The sequence below is a fragment of the Mesoplodon bidens genome (assembly GCF_964165515.1).
Source record: "Mesoplodon bidens genome assembly, chromosome: 4".
Taxonomy (NCBI): domain Eukaryota; kingdom Metazoa; phylum Chordata; class Mammalia; order Artiodactyla; family Ziphiidae; genus Mesoplodon; species Mesoplodon bidens.
In genome coordinates this window covers 133,759,627-133,767,296 of record NC_138160.1, presented here as the reverse complement: position 1 = coordinate 133,767,296, position 7,670 = coordinate 133,759,627, and the positions used below count along the sequence as shown (strand labels likewise).

Below are 7,670 nucleotides of genomic sequence, written 5' to 3'. Positions count from 1 at the left end.
CCCGATTTATCCTGCCAATGCCAAATCAACTCATTTATTCAACACAGATTTACTAAGCTCAAACAAGGGCATCAAGCTGTGCATGCAATGATGAATTGGATGTGCTCCTTGTCCAGTCTGGTGGGACAAAGGCAGAGGCTACACATTATCAGCTCACCAGAACGCTGCTTGCTTAGGGCTTCTGTGAATGTGCTTGCTAAGTGCTAGGGGAACTGAAGGGGGCGGGGGATGGGTCCATCAAGTCTAACCAATTCTCTACAACTCATCAGAGCATAAATCCATCACAAGTATATAAACTGCCAGTCTAGATCAGACTGAGACCCCCCAGATCAACATTTTGTATCTGGCAGTGATTTCTACCAAGTGCATGGGGAAGAAACACAACTATCTTCCTTGGTGCTAGCATGGAAGTTTGGGGCTATTCCTAGGGTCCTTATATTCTATGTCTGAAATGTTACATTTAGTTAAGTTACTTCACTTCTAGAATACAGTGTGAGAAAGGATATAATCAGAGTCTACAGAATCAACAGCAGTCTGGATAAGATTAATTTGAACTTGATATATCAATTCAGTGAAATCTAGCAGTCCAACCAGTGTTTGACAACTGGCAGGCAAAGCAACCAATTGATTTGCCATCATTTTCTTTCTATAATTGGCTGCTGCTTGATGTAGTACAGGGGAAGAAGATCTGGATATTTAATCAAAATGCCTAAGAGGCAGCAAGGAGTAAATGAAAGGCAAGGTCAAACTGTGTGACATTAAGTTAATGAACCTCTCTGAAACTTAAATCCTGCCTTGACAAAAAGGTGGATAGTAAGAATACCTACATTAAAGGTTGATCTGAGGATTTAATAAACCAGGTGTGTGTGGTCCCTGGTTCATGGTATTTTAATAATAATAATAATAAGTAGTAGTAGTAGTATTGATAGTAATAATAGTAGCAGTATTGCCACTGTTGTAATTTATGTTCTAAATCTGTTACTTGTTTTCTAGGTATGTCTCCATTGATAGGACCTTTCACTCTTTTTGACTTTTCATTCACTTAATCTGTAAGACAGCAGTTAGGAGAGCTGCCTTACATAACCCACAAATTAATTCAAGAAGTAGTTCTACTTGATAGGTATATGCCAGTCACTAAGGCTATAGAGATGAACAAGACATGATTCTTGTCCTCAAGGAGTTTCAGTCTAGTGAGGAAGGTAGACAAGCAAACAGACAGTGGTAAAATAGGATGAAGGCTCCATAATAGGCAATATACAGGCTGAGTGTGGATGTCCACAGAAGGACCAGCAGGGTTCAGGGCAGGCTTCCTAAATGGGAGTAAGCCACAAAAGCATTTTTGGCAGAGGGAATAGATATCCAAAGGCTGAAAAGGCAAGAAACAGGTGGTGATTTAGCAAATAATAGTTTACCTTGGCGAGAAGATAGAATCCAAGGAAAAGAGAGATTAAATAAATTCTGGGAAGGTGCATAAGGGCCAGACCAGGAGAGCCTGTTAAACCATATGAAGGAGTTTGGCCACTACCTTGAAGTACCCTGAATACAAACCTGGTATTAGAAACAAATGTTAAAATCTACATACTCTTTAATTCTAAAATTCTATTCAAATATTGTCACTATCATCAGGTACACATGGATTCAATGTCAGCTGTTGTGCACAAGGATACTGCTATGAACTGCAGGTCTGTGTGTCCCAAAATTCATGTGTTGAAATCTTAACCTCCAACATGATGGTTTTTGGAGGAGGGGTCTTTGGGAGATGATTAAGTCATGAGGATGGAACCCTCATATGGGATTAGTGCCCTTATTAAAGAGACCCCAGAGAGCTCCCTTGCCCCTTCTACCATGTGAGGACACAGACAGAAGATAGCCCCCTATAAACCAAGAAGTGAGCTCTCACCAGATACCAAATCTGCCAATGCCTTGATCTTGGACTTCCCAGCCTCCAGAACTGTGAGAAATAAATTTCTGTTGTTTATAAGCCAACAAGTCTATAGTATTCTGTCACAGCAGCCTAAACAGACTAAGACTGGAGATCATCTCCTTTTCTCCACCTCTCTAACACACACACACACACACACACACACACACACACACACACATACCGCAAAGAAAAAAATAATAAACTATCACACGACTGCTTGCAATTTTAAGTATGAAGTCCTATGCCTGCTCACTGCCTGCAAGAAACTCAGGAGGCCAATGAAATGAACTATCATTGCTTTGTGGCAATAGCTGCTGTCCATGGTTCTACTCTTACTAATTTTATGTCATCAGAATGCAAGAGCTCCCAGAGAGGCTGGTCTCCTGTCTCCAGGTTTGCTTTCCCTTGCAGTGAAGCAGGGTTGCCCAGAGAACTGAATGTGAGGAAATGGAAAAACTGAAGCTCCTAGACGAAAATTAATGGTGCCATTTTTTTTCAATGTAAGCCTAACCTTAGAACTTTTGTTGTCAACCATTCATAAATGCGGCTGTCAAATGGGCATGCAGCCTCAAAGCCCTAGTGAGGCACCAACTAATGGTTTATATTGCCACTAATATATTACAAAAGGCTTGAACATTTAGTTAAAAGTAAAAATGGAGAATTTGGGGGAGGTGCCAGAGAGGTAAATTGGGAAGAAGTCCATGGCAGAAGAAAGGAGTCTTTGATGCATGCTGGGGTACAATACATGTGTACCACGTTTAATTGTTCTTTGGGTTGAAAATTGCAGTTTCTGCATCTGAGCCCTTTCAGAAGAATTAATCAGAGGAAATCTGTAAAGTTTTCCCATACGTAATAAAACATGCCTCCACAAAGCTTCACAGAGGAAATTATTATAAGATGGTCAGCCCGTATGTGAGATCACACCTGTGCTTTCCGTTCTGGAGAAAGAGCTGGAGAACTTGCCTAGTTAATCTTGGAAAAGAGACTGATTTTGTCTTCTGAAACCTTTTGTCTTGTAAGTTAGTTCTCTAGACTTGGATAATCACAGTTACTTGGCTGATTTATTTGAAAATGCCGATATTCCTGGTGTTCCTAAGGCTATATAATAGTATAAATTAATGACAATTTTTACAAATTTATTGAAACTAATTTTTAGTTTTTAGACTCATTGGAATAATTATTAGAATAATTTACTGAAATTATACCAGGTACTATAAATAAGACAAGCAAATAATGAATCTGAGACTATAAAAATCAAACTGAAATATGCTACATCATATTCTGGAGCCATACCACACATCCACAGGAACACAAGTCTAAGAAAACTAGATGTAAATACATGAATTCTTATAGAAAAGTGCTTCCAGTTAAAAAGGGTAGTCTTAAGGGAATGGCAGGGTAGTGGTAAGGGGTTTTTAGAGAAATCTCCCTGCCAAAAATTCCTACCAAATGCCCTGGCATTATTTCAAATTATTGAGTTTCTGCCTTAGAAACCTTAATGTCTGATTTATAAGTCCTTCCTATAAAATCTTTTCAGAAGTATGAAAACATTCACTGGTTTATACAAAGCTAGGTTTAAAGACCTATTCAGTGCATCGTTTTGCTCACATTGGTCACATATGTACAAGCTAAACAGATTTGTAAGAGGAGAGATAAAATGAATAAACTTATTCCAAAAGTTAGGGAAAAGGACCTCCAAGTATTCAGTCAAATGCAATATTGGAATAGCTGCTTCAGAGTGAATCCTGGAAGATGGAATATATAATCAAAGGTGTTATACCAAATTCCAACTGTCGAAGTAAAACTGACTGCACTATACTGACATGACACACATAGTAGTTCAAGTGATCAAATTAGAGCAACACAACAAGTTTCTATTCATTACCAGGCAGATGACAAGTCCTGAACTAAATGTTGTGAAAAATAAAAACTTACAAGACATGGTGTTGTCCTTAAGAAGATTTCTATCTCCCTGGTGAAATAAGATTTAAATACAAAACCTAAGTCAAATTAACATAATCTAGCACATAATAAAGGAAAAAATTTTCATCAATCATTAATTTATTCTGCATTTGTTGAATGCTTATGGGACAAGCAATATATGAGCCACTGAGTATAAACAATGAATCACACTTAATCTCTGCCCTCAAGGAACTCACAGTAAGAAGTATTAGTTTCCAAATTGTTTTCCATGGACAGTGAAATTTCTCAAACCACTTTGACAATGGAAGACTTTTTTCCAGAGTCTGAAGAGTATTCTTCAGAGATATGTCAGAAATGTTGGTTTCAATCCAGAAATGGTAAAAAAATTTAAGTAAGGAAAAATTTCTAGGTTATACTTTGCGAAATCTTTATGGATTTTAACCAAAGCACTGGATGATGGATAGACCTTGGACTGGTAGGTAGATTTAACGCAAGGAGAGCTCAAAATATGTGCAAGGTACACGGTAGATGATACTTAAAATACCTAAAAATGGTAGACAATACTTAAAATGACTGGACCACTCTTCCTTTTCTGGTAAGCGGCCTGAAGTGACCTCTAAAAATGGTTCGCTATTCACTTGACCCAGAAAACCCCCAAAAATCATGCAAGTCGAGAGGTTCAAATCTTCGCGTTCACTTTAAGAACACTCGTGAAACTGCCCAGGCCATTAAGGGTATGCATATCCGAAAAGCCATCAAGCATCTGAAGGATGTCACATTAATGTCATTTTAAAGAAGCAATGTGTGCCATTCTGTCGTTACAATGGTGGAGTTGGTAGGTGTGTCCAGGCCAAACAGTGGGGCTGGACACAGGGTCGGTGGCCCAAAAAGAGTGCTGAATTTTTACTGCAGAGAGTAACGCTGAACTTAAGGGCTTAGATGTAGATTCTCTGGTAACTGAGCATATCCAGGCGAACAAAGCCCCCAAAATGTGGCACAGGACTTACAGAGCTCATGGTCAGATCAACCCATACCTGAGCTCTCCCTGCCACATTGAGATGATCCTTACTGAAAGAGAACAGATTGTTCCTAAACCAGAAGAGGAGGTTGCCCAGCAGAAAAAGATATCCCAGAAGAAACTGAAGAAACAAAGATTTATGGCCTGGGAATAAATGTTTCAAAAAATAAATGCAAATAAAAGTGAAAAAAAAAAGACTGGATCATCACAGGTCCTCAGGCAGAGTAGTGAGAAATAAAATTTGATAGGTGAATTGAGACCAAGAGTGGAGGATCTAAAAACCCGAACTGAAAACTTCATTCTTTATTAAGAAGGTGACATGGAAAAAGCCCTATTTTTAAGAAGCAACCTAGCCATGATAGTTCGGTGTAACCTGCACGTAAAGAAAAAAGTCTGGAATAAACTCAGAAGATAAAAGGACCTAAACTCTCCCTGAAGAATGGATCAACATGACTGTAATGACAAAAGTTCAAAAAATGATACTTTACGTAAGAAAACATGCTAAAATTAGACAGAAATAAGGCAAAAGATGTAGAAAATTTTAATTTGCTTTTCAACAGCAGAACCAGTCTGGGGCACTGGAAAGGAGACCATCAATCATAAGGGCCAGAAAGCATTGGACTTTAACCTTTGAGGTCCATTGAAGGCAACATGATATAGCTACAAAACTTCTTGAGCTATACACTTGTGCTGACTGGGTTCAACCGCATTGCTGTCATTTACTGCTGTTTTATTCCTATCTAAAATATTTCTTTTGGCTATATACAATCACTTACATTCAAGAAGGTTCTACAATGCATGAGCTTTAAGAAATTTTATATCTTCATTTTTTATACTTTATTTAGTCTTTCAACAAATATTTTCTAAGTATCGATTATATATCAAGGACTGAGCGAGGCACTGGAGGTTCAGCACTGAACAAGACAGACATGACCACTGTCCCGGTGGAGCTCACATTAACTAAGCAAAAACTTTTTTTATTAATGTACAGAAAACTAAGAATACATCCCTTGCACCATTTTCATAGAACAGCTCACCATGGCAGATCTACTGTCTTCCATGGTGTGATGCGTAGATGTCAGAAACGAGAAGGATGCATTAATTTACTGTAGATAATAACTAGACTTTTAAAAGAAAGTATGAAATCATTGATCTATAGTAAAACCAGCAACTGACTTTTCTTGCTATTCAGAGGACGTGATAATCATCACTAGCACTTAGAAACAGAATGCCAGAGTTGGAAAGGTCCAGAAAGATCAAATCATTCTACTTTGCATTTTTACTGATACAGGAACTAAATCCAAAAGAGCATAAATGATTTGTCTAAGGCTCCATAGCTATTCAGAAACAGAGAAGGAACCAGAATCAAGATGCCCTTTACATCAGCCCAATGCTCTTTCCAATACACTAGAAAGGACACCATTTGTTAAAACAGTGAGAAAGTTGGAGATTTTAGAGCAGACCTGTGATATTTATCTGCATTATCCTTCCACTTGGAGAATTACACCTCCCATTTCATTGTCTTCTAATTCAGCTCACATGATTTGGCTGAGGCTCATCCAGACTCTCCAGCCTTCCAAGTCACAGGGAGGTCACATTACACAGGACTTGCCAATAAGAATGCTTCATCTTCTCTAGACACACTAATGGGTTCAAGGACGCGTACATGCCCCAAGCTAGGTCAAGTGATGTCTTCCTTAGGATTTCTGCCCGATTATCGGGAAAGGTATTTCCCTTCCTCTAGAACCATAAACCATATGGATTCCGAAAGTCTGGAACTCTTGGAGCAATGTTCTCTGCCACAGGGATAGAGCCTGCTAGGAAAAAAGCAAGTAAAGCAGAACCAAGAGATGAAAGGATCAAGCAAGAAATGTCACGAGTAAGTCATCTGGATCCAGCCTGGCCTAAAACAAGACCTCCCCCAGACTTTTCTGTAAAATGAGCCAATCAATTCCATTTCTTAATCTAGTTTAAATTTTTTCACTTACTTTTTAAAAAAGGCCCCCAAAATACATGTACTGAACATCTACTTTCAGAATACACCAAATGCTATGATCTCCAACTTGAAATGTCTTTGTAGCACTATAAAAAAGCCCATAAATTTGATGGCCAAACCAAGAGTTTCTAAGATGCCTAACAGGAAGTGTTAAGGATGATTTATTAGTAGTTACTTTTTTCTCATTAATAATTTTTATATTTATTATATGTTGAAAAGATCACAGTTTGGATATATCGGTTTAAACAAAATACTTTATTAAAATTATTTTATTATTTCCTTTTTACTTACTTTAATGTGGCTTCGAAAAAGGTTAAATTACATATATGGTTTAATTAGATTTACATTGGACACTGGTAATGCATAGGTGCATACACTATGCCACAACTACGGTGAACTGCCCCTCACCCAAAGGCTCCCAGATTTCTCCCTTGCAGTGTTCTGAGTCTGCAGTCCTCTGTGTAAAATGGACAGGTCCTATCTCCCCAGTCTGACCCCATTTCCTATTTCTCCGTTTTTTTAAGTGGGTATACCATAATTCTTTTATTTTCAAGTTTAAATTTTCATCAAAATTAGATTTGGATGTAATTTACAGAGTCACAATTCTTTGAGACTTATTACGAAAAAACAGCATTCTCCTATACTCCTCCCACCTCATCTCTTTCTCAAAAGCAACCATTCTCAATTATTTTAGCTGTTTCTTTTGTCGCTTGCCTCCATATATCTAAATAACATGCTTCTATTTCCTAGTTCTTGAATTTTCAGGTTTAGGTATTTATTATCTATAGAAGATGAGAAATTTTGGAGGA

The 7,670-nt window shown here is 38.0% G+C and overlaps 1 pseudogene across 1 annotated transcript; it reads left to right on the top strand.

Annotated features, from left to right (window-relative positions):
* Nucleotides 1-4,469: 4,469 nt before the first annotated feature.
* LOC308616595 (large ribosomal subunit protein uL22-like) lies at nt 4,470-5,198 on the top strand (annotated as a pseudogene). The gene has a single exon. The product of its transcript is annotated as a large ribosomal subunit protein uL22-like (transcript).
* The last annotated feature ends 2,472 nt before the right edge of the window (nt 5,199-7,670 follow it).